The sequence below is a fragment of the Talpa occidentalis genome, unplaced genomic scaffold (assembly GCF_014898055.3).
Source record: "Talpa occidentalis isolate TD23 unplaced genomic scaffold, MPIMG_talOcc4v2.1 talOcc4.10, whole genome shotgun sequence".
Classification (NCBI taxonomy): Eukaryota; Metazoa; Chordata; class Mammalia; order Eulipotyphla; family Talpidae; genus Talpa; species Talpa occidentalis.
The window spans coordinates 78,701,333-78,719,314 of NW_023600993.1; the positions used below are offsets into that span (position 1 = coordinate 78,701,333).

Consider the following 17,982-nt stretch of genomic DNA (forward strand, 5'->3'; position numbering starts at 1 on the left):
ATTATATCCTGGATCTATAAGTGCCCCAGGTTTTGAAATCTGGGTAGTAAGTGAGAAAATAATGGAAAAACATATCTATATTATTCAGGTCAAGGTCCACTTTATTTTTTTTTAAAGATTTATTTATTTATTTTATACAAGAACCGGGATATAGGCCAGATGCGCGGGAGGGTGAGAGGATTCACCAGAGACAGAGCGGGGAACAGAACAGGCAGACTGATGAAATACACTGCTGAGGGGAGCAGCGGGTGAGACAGGAGAGGTCTGCCGTGCCATGTGGGACCCTTGCCGGCCAGCCGGGATTGAACCAGCGCTGCAGAGGCTACGGACAGCTTCACAGCGCGGTGCTCAACTGCCTGCACCACCAGGGGAGGCCCAAGGTCCACTTTATTTTTACTCCTGAAGGATAGAATGGAGTGGGGTTCTGATTATGACATCACATGAATGGGATATAAAAATCACTGAGCTTTAAATACTTCGGCCTCTGCTCAAATGCCACTTCTCAGAGATGCCTTCTCTCATGAGTCTTTCTAAATCAACACTCTATTTCCTTGAGATCATCCACCTACCCACTGGTCCTGCATTATTTTATTCAGACTATGATCTGTTATTCTGTATTAGGATATAAGCTCTATCAGGGCAGGGACTTTATCTGCTTTGTTTCTGCTTATTCTCATTTCTGAAACTAGTGCCTAGCATGTAGTAGGGACAATAATTATTTAATGGATCAATGAATTGGTTATAATGAAGAGGGCATTTCCTAGAGAAACATAGAAGTCTGAGCCCAGAAAGGTATGAGAGAAGCATCCTTCTTCACTTCAGATGAGTTTCCTTAGACTCTTAAGGGTGAGTTCATTTCTTTTCCTAAAGCGGCAGAGATTTTACCTGTGGCTTGTTAGCCAACCCAAGCTTTTGAAAAAAGAAAGGAAGGATAAATTATGCCTGCCTTGAAACTAGTTCTTCCCCCAATCCAATTGTGTGGGTTCAGCATGTAAGTTATCATTTCCATTATGTCCCAAGATGACAATTGATTGGTATAAGTTGATACCTGGTCCAAACCGGATCAATCAGAACCATTCCTTGAGATTTTTGAACATGGAGGACAAGCAAAAAATGGCAGTGCCTCTTCCATAGTAGATGGTGGGAAGTGCAAATTGGGTACTTACGTTTCTGGTATGTGGCAGAAGGAACTAACTTTTTAACAAGAGAAAGTGAAGTCAATGTACAGAAAGAAGCAAGAACAGAAGGCAGACAGCCAGAGCCATGGTGGTAGTTAAACACTGAACTTGTTCCTGAATTCCAGCTGCCTCTCTGCCCTTCCCCTTCACTCTTCAACATAATTCTCTCAGCCAATCAATCTTGATTTTTCAAAAAAAGATTTATTTATTTATGCATACAAGAGCTGGGGTGCAGGCCAGAGATGCGGGGTGGGGTGTGGTGAGAGGATTCACCAGAGACAGAGTGGGGAACAGAACAGGCAGATTGACTGAAACACACTGCTGAGGGGAGCAGCAGACAAGACAGGAAAGGTCTGCCTCGCCATGTGGGTTGCTCCCTGGCCGGCCGGGGATCAAACTCATGCCGCAGAGGCTGCAGATTGCTTCATAGTGCAGTGCTTAACCCCATGCACTACCAAGGAGGCCCACAAGCTCGATTTTTTCCTAAACCACCTATATTTGGGTTTATGTCATGCAAAACACAAAAAAGCAAAAACAACAGTCAATCTTTTTCAGGAAATTCTGCCTGGCGGCTCAGAATCATGGGAATGCCCCTACCCCACTTATACCACACCTCTCATATCAGTCATTATTTGAATCCAAAGGCATTTGAGGATAACATCTGAGAAATTTTCTGATTGGAGAGTGGAATGCAGAAAGAAGAAAGGTGCTATACTGTCATTTGGTGAGATTTTTGGCTTTGTTAAGTTTTGAGCTTAAGATTCTGGGAATTTGAAATTGAATATAACAAAGAAACCCTCTATTTCCCACCCAAGCCTCCACCCTCATTCTGTGCACACTCACTTTCCTTATCTTCAAATTTATTCTGATAAAAAAAAAATAGCATCTTTACTACAAAATGAGAAGACTGAATAGAGATGTCTAGCCAGAGGCCCAGATCAGTTCACCTTTCTCCAAGTACCTAGTCACAGCTTTGGTAAGGTAGAGAACAGTGGAAACACTTCATCCTCACCAGACCCAGTTTAAGATCAATGAAAACATTTGAAGGAGCTACTAAGATCTCTAGAATAATGATTCTCAAACTTGACCATGCATCAGAATCACTCAAAAATTATGACAGTACACAAAACTCTGGCCCCACTTGAGATTCAGTAGCTCTAGGATGGGGCCAAGAAGTGCATTTCTCACACATGGGTAACACTGGAGCTGCCTCACCAAAGACCACAGTTTGAGAATCAATGTTCTAGAGTAGTGAGTCATTGAGTTTGGAGGGTCAATAGCATTGCATTTGGGATCTTAAAAAATCAAACTCCAGGGCCTTCCCTCCCTCCCCGGTGCAAGGAGTTAAGACACAACCTATGAAGCTATCAGCAGCCTCTGCAGCATGAGTTCGATCCCTGGCCAGGGAGCTACCCATATGGCGTGGCAGACCTCTCCTGTCTCACCCGCTGCTCCCCTCAGCAGTGTGTATCAGTCTTTCTGCCTGTTCTGCTCCCCACTCTGTATGTGGTGAATCCTCTTACCCTCCACACTTCTGGCCTGTACCCCAGTTCTTATCTGCATAAAGACATAAATCATTAAAAAAAATCAAACCCAAGTACTCTCTTACTTGTGTGGAAAAAGAAGGAATCATTTTCTACTTTGCAAACACTCACCAATTCTTGACTTGTCCTTTACAATGGGAGCCTCCACTCTTTGGGAAGACCAGCATTGGGAAGATAGCTGCCACCATGCCCTCCCCTCCCTTATTTCCTCCTTCCACTCCCAAAGTAAGAGCTCTATGTGATGGGAAACAGGCAGTGAGTGAGCACAGTTTAGCCCATATTTGGATTTTTCTCTGTCTGCCCACAGCAAACTTGCAGTTTCTGTACCTGTAAGCTATAAGCCTCCTGAGGCAGCTTCTGAATTTTGGGAGAGATAAGTGGAGAAAGGTGGTAGGACCCAAGGTAAGCTAGCTAGCCTGTTTAACTCCTCATATTTCTGTTGCCTTTTCTGATGCTGTATTTTTTTTTTGAAGATTTATTTTATTTTTGCATACAAGAACTGGGGTACAGGCCAGAGGTGTGGGAGGTGAACAGGCAGAACAGCAGCAGAACAGGCAGATCTACCGAAATACACTGCTGAGGGAAGCAGCAGGCGAGACAGAAGAGGTCTGCTAGACCATGTAGGCTGCTTCCTGGCTGCCAATAGTCTAATAGTGCTGTCTTTAACCCCTGAGCCACCAGGGAGGCCCTGAGGCCATATTTCTGATGCTACTTTGGTGGGCATCAATGTTTAGACTCAGAGTAGACTAGGAAGGAATAAAAGGTAGGAAGTCTGTATAATTCTGGCTGCTGGTCCTAATCATTTTTTTCCAAGCCAACTTTAACAAAAGATCTGATAGTTTTATCACTAATCCCTCTCTGTATCATTTGATTCATGGAGTGGGAGGGGAGACAATTAGCATCTTGGAATTCATGGTAGGACCTAGACCAAAATACAGGGTTACTCTGGAGACTTTTTCCAACTTTGAAAAAGAGAATCATTCTGTAAATAGAGCTTAGAAGCATGCATTTTGTAGTTCATATAACTTGCATACAGAGGTTTTATATTTACTGGTACATAAATAAAGTTAGAAGTTTTGATAAGAAAGTGATGCAAGAAGGAATCTTGTGCCCACAGCTGACTGCAAGCGTCGGTTTGCACCTCCCTGCATGCATATTATATGCACATACAGAAAATACATGTGCACACCCATATTTAATAAGAAACCCAACCCTCCCCAACAACAACAAAAGCCCCTTAATGCAAAGCTGAATACAAAATGAAATCAACAGATGTAGCTTCATTTATGATTCACTAAATAGCTTTCAGCAAATTTTTCTTGAACTAAAGAATAGCAGCAAATTTTTGCCTCGCATCTCTTTATAACTGCTCAAGGGCCTTAATACCCAAAGCTGTAAGCAAGGCGGGCTGGGGGGGAACCAGTGTTTCGTGAAGCCATAATGGAGCTTCTGTTGATCTCCAACCATCCTGAGAATTACAAGACCATTTCCAAAGCAGAGATTATATTCAAAAGCATTTTTAAAAGCCTTCCCAAAATAAAAAAAAAAAAAAATCCAGGACAACACATTTTTCCCATTTTGTCATCCAGGCTACTCAAATTGAAAATAACATGATAACAAGAACCTGTTGTTTCTTTAAGCAAATTCAACATTAAAAAGAACAACAAAGCATATGGCTTCACATAACCTCCAAGAAAGAACAGTGGAACTCTGGCATGGCAAATGGTGAGTAACAGAAAATAATAGCAGGCCTTTCCTCACTCTCTGCATGGTAGAGCTAAGAGGACATCACAGGCACTGGCTTCTATTAGCTCAAGACAACCATGAATGAATCACGACAGCTATTGCTTTCTTTTTACAGATGTGAAAACTGAGGTTCAGTTCAGGTTAGATAAGTTCATACAACCAAAGTGGCAGAGCTAAGTATGTAGCCATCTGACTCTTAATCCAGTGCACAGTGGGTTTTTCTGGACACTTAGTTTTTCCTGATCACTCTTAACACTCATATCTCACCTGACTTTTGAGCCCACTGGACTGAATTTTTTTGGATTTTGTTGATGAATGTTCTGTACCTCAGAAGCAAGTTTTCTATTAGACTATCTCAATGGCTTGGACCTCCCTGGTGGCCTAGGGGTTAAGTCTCAGCGCTGTCACCGTTAGAGCCTAAGTTTGATCCCTGGCCAGGGAGCTAACCCACATACAGTGCAACAGACCTCTTCTGTCTGGCCCACTGCTCCCCTCAGCAGTGTATTTCAGTAGTTCCACCTGCTCTGCTCCCCACTCTGCCTCTGGTGAATCTTCTCACTCCCTGCACCTCTGGCCAGTTCTTCTATGCAAAAATAAATCAAATCAAATCTTTTTTAACAAAGAAAAGAAGATCTCAACGGCTTTTATGAAACTCATGGGAAAACTTTTGGTGTAATGGGGAAGAACTTGGGCTTAGTAGAGAAGCATTCCAAACTCTACTAAGGTTGCCATGGCAATGAAATGAGATCATGTATGCCCTTAGCCTATTGTGGCATAACACAGGCATTTAGTAGTTTAGCTACTATTTTCTTGTGGTGGTCAAGTAGTATCTTCGTTCTCAGCAAAAGAAAGTCAGATGCAAAGTAACTGGTCATGAATTTAGACTTGTTTTAGAGGACTGGCTGGGGAAATGCAAACTTCGATGCTCCAGTTAGTAATGACAACTTCTTCAAGAGAAATGACATATTTACCATGTCACACATAGGCTTATTTTTCATCTCTCAGGCAGGAGAACACGGGATGTTAGAAAGGAAATGTTGGAGAGTGTTGTAATGAAGCCAAATCAGTGCAAAGCTTATAGATATCACAGCACCAATTGAGAGAATGAACAAATATGTGACCTTGGAGATAAGAGTTGGTTGAAGTCACTAATCTACCCCCCGATAACTATGTCTCATAAGGTATATGTCAATGGAGGTATAGGCAGTGGCACCAAAAATATACTTCCCATCATGGTTAAAAAATGTTAGCTATGTAATTTATAAATATTAAACAATTTAGTTTTTATATATGAAAGTGACCTAAAAAGCTTACAGGCAATAGTTTGTCATCTCTGAATATAAACCTGTTTTTCTATGATTTTCTTGAAAATTGTCTGACTTTCATTAACTTTTTTTAGATTTATTTATTTATTTATACAAGAACCAGGGTATAGGCCAGAAGCACAGGAGGGTGAGAGGATTCACCAGAGACAGAGCGGGGAACAGAACAGGCAGATTGACGAAATACACTGCTGAGGGGTACAGCGGACACGACAGGAGAGGTCTGCTGCGCCATGTGGGACCCTCGCCGGCCAGGAGGGATTGAACTGGCGCTACTGAGGCTACGGACAGCTTCACAGCGCTGCGCTCAACTGCTGTGCCACCAGGGGAGGCCCTGATTTTCGTTAACTTTTTAACCCCAACTCATAGGTAATTAAACAGCAGGTTAAAAAAAAATAAATTATTTGTCTAAGTTTGACAAATGGGGTAAACCAAAATACTTCTTGAGACATCATTTTATTCCAGCATTTAAGGTGACTCTACATTCCTGAGTTGTTTTGATCTCAGACTTGATCACAAAAAGGAGAAATTACAGTTGTTCTAAGAATCCTTTTCTCTGCAAAAGGATTTGTTTCCTGTATAGCTGGTGTGTGACAGGCACTGGATTTATAGGATTCAAAGATAACTAAGATATTGCCCTTGTTCTCAAAGACTTTCATAGACAATAAAGAAAGGGAAATACAAAAATACATAATTACATAAGTACATAAGTACAAAATACATAAGTACATAAGTCATAAATCTTCTAAGAGTGGAGGGCATCCCTGGTGGTGCAAGGGGTTAAGCACCGTGCTATGAAGCAATCTGCAGCCTCTGGAGCATGAGTTCGATCCCTGGCCAGGGAGCAACCCACATGGCTCAGCTGAATCCTCTCACCCTTCACACCTCTGGCCTGCACCCCAGCTCTTGTATGCATAAATAAATAAATCTTTAAAAAAAATCTTCTAAGAGTAATGGGAATATTGCTCATTGGCAAGTAGAAGTAATTTCTAAAAGCACGGATTAGGGAACTAAAACATACTTCTACTTGATCCTGAATATTTAAATCTTGCTTAATGACAGAAATTTCAAGGCAGGGAAGTGGATTGGCTTAGGAGATACTATCATTCATAAGATATGTCTCTTTGTCTCTTGGTTAATCTTGTCTTGTATTGTTCCATATAGTCTCCAGTTGGGACTAGGCTTTCTGGCCTAGGAGGTACCATATTTGTCCAAACTTGACACATCATCCCCAAGTTTGGTGATAAAAGCTCTATATTGGCAAAGGCATGAAATAGACTGGGGTATTTGGGAAATGCACATGCATTTAAACAACAACTAATGGCATCCTAGTTGATTGTCATATAAATGGAGACAATTTACACAAGGGCATCGCTTAGCTATTTACTAAGTTCCTTGATGGCTGAGGCCAGTTCTTTAAAATATAATTTATTTATGATATAGCAATTTGTGGATATTGACCACTCAGAGAAATTTTCAATCAACTGTATATTTTGGATAGAGAGCCAAGTTCTTTTTTTAAGTTGGGTTTATGTCTAAAAGATTCAAAAAGGGATCCTATATGAAATGTCTTCTAAAATGATAATACCTCCAGGTATAAGCCCAGCAAATGGTATTGAAAGCCAAAACATACCTATTTTTTTTTATTGCTCTATCATCAGTCACCCACATAGTGTCTTCATAATACATGGTAGATGCTCAATAAATGTTTGTTGAGTGAATCAATGAATGTATCATGATAACAGCTATATCTGAGCAATACAGAGATGGTAATCTTGGAACTAAAAAAAGTGGATATATTTTGCAATTTCTCAATCAAAAATCAAGACCATGGGCCTCCCTGGTGGCGCAGCGGTTGAGTGCTGGGTTGCGAAGCTGCCCGCAGCCTCTGCAGCGCCGGTTCGATCCCCGGCTGCTCCCCGGCCACCGGAGGAGGGTCCCACATGGCGCGCAGACCTCTCCTGCCGCCCGCTGCTCCCCTCAGCAGTGTACTTCGGTCCTTCTGCCTGCTCTGCTCCCCGCTCTGGCTCTGGTGAATTCTCTCACCCTCCCGCGCTTCTGACTGTACCCAGTGCTTGTATAAATAAATACAATAAATAAATAAATCTTTAAAAAAAAAAAATCAAGACCATTATCTTGAGTTCTAGTGTTACAAAAATTATGATGGACTTCCCCACTAAAAAATTTAATTCACTAGGACAGTGCTGCATATTGAAATTATCTGTAAGTGTTCTTTCTAGCAGGCTTACTGGTATTCATTTTTCTCTTACTTTCTATTTAGAAATGGAGAAGTTACAGTGTAATTTACCTACAGCTAGCTGGCAGACCAACCTAGGATTGAGGGCAGGGAAATTTAAGAAATGTAATATTTAGCAATTTAGCAGTCATTATTCTTTGAAACTCTATACAAGATGAATATGAATAAAGGAGATAAACAATTTTGTTTTAGATATTCTAGAAAAGGGGATTTTATCCAGCTTTCATGACTCTTAGAGCTCAGCTGTGAGATTTCTCAAACAGGAATGAGGCAGGAGTACAGGATACTCTGGCCTCAGGGAGTATCTAAGAGACTTTCGTTGTCATATACCCTGTTATCAGCAAAGGACAGATACCACTAATTCAAGACTACAGGCATGAAAAGTCATTCCTGAAGTTCAAATCTACAACTAGCCTCACTTGGATATCAGAAGTTGTGGGGAACTGGGACCAGATGGTTATTGTGTAGAACCCACAATTTCATCAGAATATTCAAAATTTCATCAGAAATTTCATTAGAAATTTCACAATTTCATCAAAATAATTTCACTCAAGTATAAAATGGACCACTTTGGAAGACAAGATGAGGCATGTCAGCAGAAAGTACAGTCTCAATTAAGACATGAGATATATTTATTTGGGGGGTAATAATAGCCTTATCAGATGAACAGCAATACAAAAACCCAAAAGCAAAAGAAAAGTGAGTTGTTTTAGTTCTCTCTTTTCATGGATCAAAATTTGACTTACTTTACCAGTATAGATGATTACATTTTTCTGTGACCAAAGAAAGTAATCCACAACCTGGGGCAGCTATCATTCAGCATCAAGCCTGTGTGGGCATTGTAATTACTATGAGTTTCTCCACAGTGGCTGGTAAGCATTGAAAGGGGAACACTAACTTTGACCCGGGATTTTTTCCCCCATCTCTTTTTGGGAAAATATATTTTGGTCTTGTCATCAATTAGTCACTACTGAGAATAAACTCTATGAGTAAGCAACAAGAAAATCAGTTTACACCCCTTCTTGGTGGCACCAGGGGTTAATTCCTAGCACTATCAAGCTCTCAGCAGCCACTGCAGCACAGAGATCAATCCCCCACCAGGGAGCTAACCCACAGGGCACAGCAGACCTCTCCTGTCTAGCCCGGTACTCCCCTCAGCAGTACATTTCAGTTAATCCACCTATTCTGCTCCCCACTCTCTCTGGTGGATCCTCTCACCCCCCACACGTCTGGACTGCAACCCAGCTCTTGTATGCATGCATAAATAAAATAAATCTTAAAAAAAAAAAAAGAAAATCAGTTAGGATAGCCTCTTGTAATATAAGACTTTACCTTGGTGGAAAGATGCAGAAATCTGCACTATAAATGGAGTTGTAAAAGCAAGGAGTACATGGTTTTTCTGGAACATGTGCATTTAATGTGACTAAATTTAAGAAATAAATATTGTATCATCAGCTGCTAGCCTCTGAACTTTTAAGTCTAAGTTTTAAAGCTTCCTTCTCTGCTGATTCCTTGCCCTTAAAGCTTTTGAATAATATTATTTTATACTTGACACTCCAAATTTGATTAGTTTTTAAGCTGGTTACTAATGTCTTTTGATTTATGTCATGTGGAAATGTTACTTTTTAAGTACTTCAAGGCTCACAGATTTTATAAAATCTTCTGGTTTTTTTTTTCCCTTTTCTAAGTGACAGGAGAAGAGGAGAGAGAAAATAGCAGCCAATCTATTGCTTAAGTCAAACATGAGAGGATCAAAAGGAAGTCTAGAAAGCCGTTTTTTAAAAACAGTAAATTGGGTTGAAAAAAGAATTATAAAAATATAGGCAAGTTTTAGGAAACAGTCTGTGCCAGAATAGCAAGAAGTCTGAGATGATGGGAGATCCCCAGAGCAGTGGAAGAAAAAGCCAAGATTTTGTAACTCTGCCTAGAAAGGCTTCAGAAAGATGAAGCCCGTTCACTTATGGAGGGAAAGTAAAGAGACAGAGGTGCAGTGAGACTGTGGGTGTAAATAATCTTTTAAGGCAGGGAGAGAGAGAAGTCAGTTACAATAGCAGGATTAATAAGGCTGTGCCAGATAAGACTATGAGGTCACTAGACACAGACCTGTCACCCAGGGTTTTTGGCCTTCATTTCATTGACTTCTGAATGGACAGGCTGTTAGTACAGTTTTGTTATTCTGCAGTTGAAGAAACTGAGTTGAGCCATGGCTCAATGGTTCATGGTTGAGATTCTTATAGATTCCAAAGTAGAAAATTACAACCAGTTGCTTCAAGGACTGAACCAGGTCTATAGACCCTGATCAGCATCCTTGTCATCACACCCTGTTGCCCAAACAAGAGGGGGAAAGTATTGCCCAAAAAATCAAGCTCATTCTAATTCCTCATTGAGATCACATGAAAAAATGCATGATGGAAGAGGTAGCACAGTGTATAACTAAGAGCTTAGTCTCTGGAGTCAAAGATAGCATTTAAAGCCTGGCTCTGCTTTCTAATGTTAGGTAAGTTACTTAGCCTTTCTCTGCCTCAGTTTTCTCATCTGTAAAATGGAAATGAATAGTAATGACCTGATTACAGAACTGTTATGAGGATACAATGAGTTAATATAGTTTAAAACGTTCAGAATTAATGGTTCGCTCTCACATGGAACTATTCGGATTAATTCTTGTTTCAGGTACTTCTGTCCTTCTAAATAAGATTTATGGCTCACTAAACGTTATCTAATATTACAACTGAACTCATACAGTAATAGTTGCATCATTCATTTAGAAATCAGAAAATGCTTGGTGACTGGCTTTGAGATACTTATCAACAAAGTTATGTTAGAAAGAAGTAACTATATAATCATTATATCAGCAATAAGAATTCTGAGGAGGTCACAGCACAGCTGGGGTACTCTGGAAATTTCTTTGAACCTTCTTTCCTTTTGTAAGACTAATTTGAAAACAAATGAAGAAACAAAACTCTCCACTCAGAAGCATGTTCAGCTTCCTCAATTGAATGCTCCAACTCCTCACTCCCTCGTACTTGATACTTGGAAGACACTGCCCTCAGTTTAATACAAATCAGTTTGACTTCTTTCTAGAGGATCAAATGTCACAATCACCAATGTTCCCCTAGGGAATCAGCTTGGAAATCAACATGTTATCCTAAGGATGTCTCTCCTGCCAGCATTTTGGTGAAGAGCAGATGAGAATGGTCCCTTGACACTTCAGAGCCAAAATTGAAAAAGCAACAAGATCTATGTCCATGCCGGTCATTATTCCTCCACACGAAGCCATTGACTATTTCAATTCAGCAGTTCTATCAGCATTTGGAATTTTGAAATTCTGCTGTGAGCAGAACCCACAGGATTTAAAAGGAAATGGGTATAATTTAGACCTCGAACAAGACCCAGAGTGAGGATAATCAGCACAAATCAGCAAGGAAGGTACAGGAAAGAACAGGATGCCCATCTTACTTCAGTTTTCCAAAATTTGACTATACCATCTCCCCTTTGTCCCTCAATTTTAGTCTCTTGAGGATGATTCTATTCATTATGCTGCCTGAAATATGCACAGAAAAACCATCCAGTTGGTATATCTGACAATGCAGCATATTCAGAGGATGCAAGAGAGTGTTCAGCATGGCTATTATTCAACTGTACATTATGATATGTCTCATCCTCAGATTCCTCACCTGATTTTTAATCTCTCTGGGGGGTGCTCATCTTTAAATAATTTGTTCTAATCAATAATGGAAAACGAAACTTACAGTTATCTAGGAAGGACTTGTAGACTCATGTTCATCCTGAAATGTGACCTTAAATATGCTTAAAAGGAGTGAGATTTTTTTTCCTCCCAAATTAATGATAGCAATTCACTCCTCTCTGTTTCTAGGAGAATGCAAGTTGAATTCAGTCTGTTAATAGCAATCACCAGATTCTAAAAAGAACCTGATTACTTTGTTATATCAGCTTCTGCTCAGAAATCAACATTAGAAGCTAAAGTACTAAACAGATTCTCAGGATGGCATTCATAGTTTTTCTCAGAAGTCTCCAATCCTTTTCTAGCATATTCTCCAACACAAGCTTCCCACTGTACCCAAATAGATGTGTATTTTTAGGGTTTGCACATCATAACTTGGGCTTGCCTAACTTGAAGTTCTGTCTCTGCTATAATTTTAACTTAGCAGATCTCTTTCGACTCCCTTCAACCTCCAAAAGCCGACTGAAGTCCTGGCTCCTCTCTCAAATGACTAGCCCACTGCTAAATTGTCCTCAGAATTGGGGTGCCTTATTTTTTGTCCATTCACATTGCAAATGATTATTTGTTCTTTCTAACTACTGCGTTTTCATTCTAGTATTAATTTTTACTGATTATTGTTTTCATTAAGATTACTAGATGCTAAACTTACTGAGGTCAAAGATCATGTCAGTATGAGACTTTATATCCTCCATGGGGTTCATTTATATATCTGGAACCCACTGATTGATCAATATTTTCCTATTAGGTTGGTCCCTGCCAAGGAATGACATTGCAGAAACATACCTAGCACCGAGGTTGAAAACACCAATTTTCATATCTTAGAGACTTGTAAAGCAGTTCCACAATGTGAGGATAATTGTTTATTTATAGTGCATCATATAAAAACCAGATTTATCTATTTTTATCCTTCGTGTCTCCTCTCTCAACCCCTTTCTCAAATTATCTCTCATTTCTTCTAATTGTCAAAAACTACATGTTCTGCCGAAGACTGTTATGGGAAAAGCTGGCACTGGCAGAAACATCAATTTTCTGGTTGAAGATAATCACTTTGGGGTTAACAGAGTTTAGGAATATCTTTAGACAATCTATTAAGGGGCGTTTGTATTGGTGGTTTCTATGTTTAGCAAAGCAAAATAAAATTGTAAATTCTTGGGAGATTTTACCATGGAGAAGTTAAGAGGATTATAAATTGTTTTATATTCTGAATGCCAAGCTGGTTATTCAGAAATTGCCGATGAACAAGCAAGGAGGTACTATCAGGTCTGCAAGAATGTTTCTTGGCGCATCCTTATGTACATCTGCTCTTGCCTCTTTACACTGTATTGCCCTGGATTTTTAAATTTTCAAACTTAAACTAAAAAAAAAAAAACTCAGTTTTTTTCTGAGGGTCACCAATAATGCAAATGTTAAATTCATGTTTCGATTGTGTTTTTATTTATTTCTCAGGAAGCTAATCTAGATTTAGCCCTATAATTGTGCACATCATCACTTCTTCCCAGATATGTGCCCTCTGCCAGCTTCACTGCAGTCCTTTACCTCAATCCCTCCTGCCCCAGTCTACCAGTAGCAAACAAACCCAGCAGTAATCACTAATGTCCAAGCATGTAATTCCAGCAGCATTAGGCTTTTCATTTGACGCAACTACGCAGAGAGCTGTCTGGACATGTAGATTTGAGTCAAAGCAATTTTTAAGATTCCTACTCATCTTCTCCCCTCCTTCCATCACTAAAACACAGTTGTTTATTTTGTCTGTAGACTGCAGAGTTAGGAAATTCTTATGTGCAGTTACATACTCTTGAATAAATTCCCACCCAAATAATTGCACATCTATATACAATAACAGATCAATATACTTATATGGAAAACATGATTATCCATAGAATAAAAAACCCTAGAAATAAATAGCAGGGAAGGAAAGTACCTTATCTAGGTAGATAGGGTATTTCAGCACCTATAATATGTGTGTGTGTGTGTATCTGTGTACTTAGAGTTATGATTAATTAAACACAATCCAAGATCTTATTCTGAGACTTTTCAGGGGATCATGATAGCATTTCTTTAATGCCTTGTATATTCTTAGATATGACGCGGTAACACATATTTAACAACTACTCAAATAGCACAATTTTGCTCCTGTTTTTTTATGCCAGTACTATCTATATCAAACAGCTGGAAATATCTCTGTGATAATTTCTGTTCACTCAGAGGCTACAAGCCTCAGAGTAGAAAATGGTTAAAGTGCTTATCACCACTTCAGCAAAATCCCGCAGTGCCGTAATAGAAATTGCAGTAGATCTTTCGGTCAGAGTCCAGTTTCAGTCTAACCCCGTGGTTCCTTCCTCTGTGTTACCCTGAAGGACACAGTTGCATTCTCCTGAGGAAAGCCAGACTTAATGTTGTCCAAATCAGAAACCATCAACCTAAGATAACCAATTTCCATAGGAAATACTTCCACTCACTCTAGATCCATGACCAAAGAGGTTACATCTATATATGCTTCAGGACCTCTGAGATGTCATAGAGATGTATTTTTGTGTGCTTCTATTCATGCCTAGTGACAAGGATAGGGATAGGGGAAGGAGAAAAGGGTTCATTCTTAAAGTTGATTCTGTTTAGTTCAACTAGCCCCATAACTAGAAATAAATATGGAGCTATATCACTCCTATAAACATATACAGTTGGCATTTTCACAAATACTTCATTCATGCCCACCCAAGATCTGTAGTCAGATCTGTGTTAAAAACAAAAACAACCCTTGGTATTGAACTAGAGGATAAATACAGTATTTTTAAATGCGTTTATTTCCTAGCAAAAAGAAACACAAAAAATTTCCACAAGTAGACTATATTTCTTGAAGCTGTGCAGTAGGTGAAGATGGGAGGAGGTAGTTGCCTGCCAAGGAATCCCTGTGGGCAAAATTTATTTTTCCTTTCTTTTTTAAAGCTGATTATGCCTGCTTTATTAGAGGGTCTCTGTGAGAATGGGGCTTCAGAGAAGCAATTTGGCCTCCAGCCCTGGAATATCAAGCCAGGTCCAGACATCTCTTTGCCGCAGGTGCAAGCGGCTCCGCGACCGGACGCTGTCCGTTGTGCTGAAAGGTCGCGCGCGCCCGAGCGAGCTCTCAGTTTTGCTGTCCAGGGTGCTGAGTGCGGGCCGCCGCAGTCCCTGAGGCAAGCCCACCTCCCCCAACTCTCCTCAGAACAGTCCCAGCCAGCACGACCCGCCCGCCCCCTGCCAGCCTGCAGCTGATGTGGAGCAGGAGGCATAAATCAAGTCCGTGGGACATGGAGGCTGCTGTCGCTGCTGCAGATCAGCTCGCCCGGGGCGGGAACTACTCTTCGCCTTTTGCTTTCCCAGCGCCCACACCCAGTCTTCCCCTCAATTCTTCCCTGGATGATAGCACCCTAAGGACAAGTCAGAATAACAGAACTAGAACGAAAGGGTCTGTTTGTTTGGGTCTACAAACAACAACAACAACAACAAATAATAATAATAAACAAACAAAAATCCCCAGCAGCCTAAACATCTCTGAAAACTGCATCGCAAAATGGAAGAGAGTCCGACTACTGTCTCCAATGAGTAAGTTATTATTCGGTAGGTGTCCTTTCGCTCCTCCTCATCACTCCATCTGCAGTGTCCCTATTCATCCCTTCCCTACCCAGCTCACCTCGAAGATACTTTATAAAGCCCCAGGTGGGAGCCTAGCCAGACTCTCACACAGACACAGCCAAGACAAACACACACACACACACACACAAACACACACACACAAGAAATACTGCATCCTAGGTGCACAAATACTTGTGTTTGCCCAAGCTCACTAGATCTGCCCAGCTGTGGTCTCCTCTACATTTGCAGCCAGCCACCCAATGTCAGATTCACGACTTGGGGAGGGTGCACCTTACCTTGGCTTCTCCAGGGAGGAGTGAGTGTTCGCCCGGCCCCTGCAGTTTGCAAGTGTGGAAGAGCCGCGGAGAAGGGAGCGAAGGAAAAGACAGCGCCTGACCTCCCCGAGGTTTCGTCTTCAATGCAACGTGAGCTCTGCCCTCATCAAAGATGGCCGTTCTTTTTGACGTCAGCAGCTTTTAATAGCCTTCTGGAGGGGCGGGGAGGAAGTGTGCTGGGAGGGAGGGGGGAGGGCGGTTGGCGGGGGCGGGGGGAGGACGGAGGGAGGGGGAGGGCGGGGGAGGGGGAGGGCGGGGGGCGGGGGAGGGGAGGGCGGAGGGTGGAGGGAGGGGGAGGGCGTCTGTTAAGGGTGGGAGGGGAGGAGCCGGGAGGTGGGGAGCGCTTGACTCAGCTCTCGGTGCGCTCCACTGCAAACCTTTGTATTTTAGTCTTATAAACACCCGAACGGGGCAGTTCTTATGACTCCATTTTAACACTCGTTATTGGGCAAACATATTCATCTCGCGACTGATTTTCTGATGTCCCTTGCGCTCTCTCTCTGACTAGGCATGTATGTGTGTGCGTATATGTGTGTCCCTTATATCACATGTAAATGTATAATGTACCCCTACTTAGTTGCCTCTTTGGTTGAGTCATAGAAGGGGAGGGAAAGCAGAGGAGTAGAAGGCAAGGGAGAAAGAGAGAGAGAGAGAAGGTAGATTTCAGCTGCCATTTGCTTTTTCTAAAGATGAGGGTCCGTAGGGGCATCCCCGTCAATCCCCACTAGCTCCATATATGGCCAGGCTACGTGGGTTGCTATTTTTATGAGTGATTTCTTCGTTTTATTAAGGAGGCATCCAGGGCTTGAGTTTGCTTTAAAGTGGTCAGTTGAGGAGAGAGACTCGCTGACATTATTTTAAAGTACGTCAGAGCAATTATCGCTGAGAGACATCTAATGAGTTGTGGGGAGGCGCGGAGGGGAGTTAAACACTACCAGCGTGGGTTTGCTGGAGTTCAAGTCGTCGCGTTCAGAGTTTTTTTTGCGGAAAGCAAAATAGATGACGCTGTTTACGACTGAATTTGCAGTCGCAGCCTGGGTTTTGATGCTGGGTTTCTTAGCAGGAGTCCAGAGAGGCACGTACACGGCTAATAGAAGTGTCCAGACTTCCAGGGGAGAAGGTACAATAGAAGGCTGAGGGTTCGAGCATCGCTGGAACATGACCAAATCGGTGGTTCATTTAGTGCTCAAACATTGGATACCAGTCCAGGATGGGGTGGGGGGTATAGGGGGTGGGAAAGGTTCTGATACTCAAAACAGGGCGTGGGCAAGAAAGGCTACTTGTGCTTATTTGTGAGAGATTTGAAACAATAATCATAAAGCAATAATCCTATAACTGTCCTCCTTGGTTGTGCATTAGGCGCCCGGGAGGGAGGGGGGTGCGGGAGGGGGATATGCAAATAGTTGCGCGGTAGCAGCCCTCGGATGATTCACAGGTGTTGGGGAGGCTGTGTCGCGGGGCTCTCCGCAGGGAGGACGAGCTGGGGAGCGCGTGGGAGGTGGGGGGACCTCGGCTGAGGAACTGTTTGTACTTTTCCGGGAAGGATGCGATTAGAAATCGTGCCTTGCAGTGTAAAAACTTGATGGCCTCTTTTGGGCGATGGAAAATCCTTGTCTTGTTTAGAAGAAACCATTTACAGATCTGGGTCCGGAAAAATCACGCACAGTCGAGCGCGCGCGCGCGCGCACACACACACACACACACACACACACACACACACTATCCTGAAATCCAAGATTACGGTTTTAATTGCATGCCTGAAGGGAGGGGGGGCATGAGAATCCCCCAAAAGGAAGAAAAGCAGAGTTGTAAAAGAATGGTGTTAGAGCAAGTAGCAAGTAGAGAATTTAATAAAGAATGCCTTTAATTGAGATTAAATAGAAGTCATTGTTTCTTAAAGGTTCCTTGCCCAAAAGAGTATTTTGAAATATTAATGTTTCAGTAACAATTAACAAATAGTATTTGGATTTTTATTAAAGCTGGTTTCTCAAAACAAGGCACATTGCTGAAATCTGTTTACTTCAATATGCATTGCATTTAAGATTCTTATATATTAAGAAGAAAGTCTATGTGGTTCTAGGTTACTTAACTGCTAATAAAGCTCCTAGTTATGGTTCATACTTTCATTATAAGGCAAGCTGGTATGCAATCTCACTATGAATCGTTTAACAGACTGGACAAACACCCCCCCCCATGTGTCTTTTTTAGCATGTGGGAGCTGGGGCCTGGGGAACTTGCAGTGGAAAGAA

General features: G+C 41.6%; 1 long non-coding RNA gene across 2 annotated transcripts; it reads left to right on the top strand.

Moving 5' to 3' along the window:
• The first annotated feature begins 507 nt into the window (after positions 1-507).
• LOC129145977 (uncharacterized) lies at positions 508-10,747 on the top strand. Of its 2 annotated transcripts, none has more exons than XR_008552244.1 (3): positions 508-846; positions 4,363-4,447; positions 10,718-10,747. It is a non-coding gene; the product is annotated as an uncharacterized LOC129145977 (long non-coding RNA). The 2 variants fall into 2 exon arrangements; XR_008552245.1 differs by lacking the exon at positions 508-846 and adding an exon at positions 1,739-1,902.
• Positions 10,748-17,982: the final 7,235 nt, after the last annotated feature.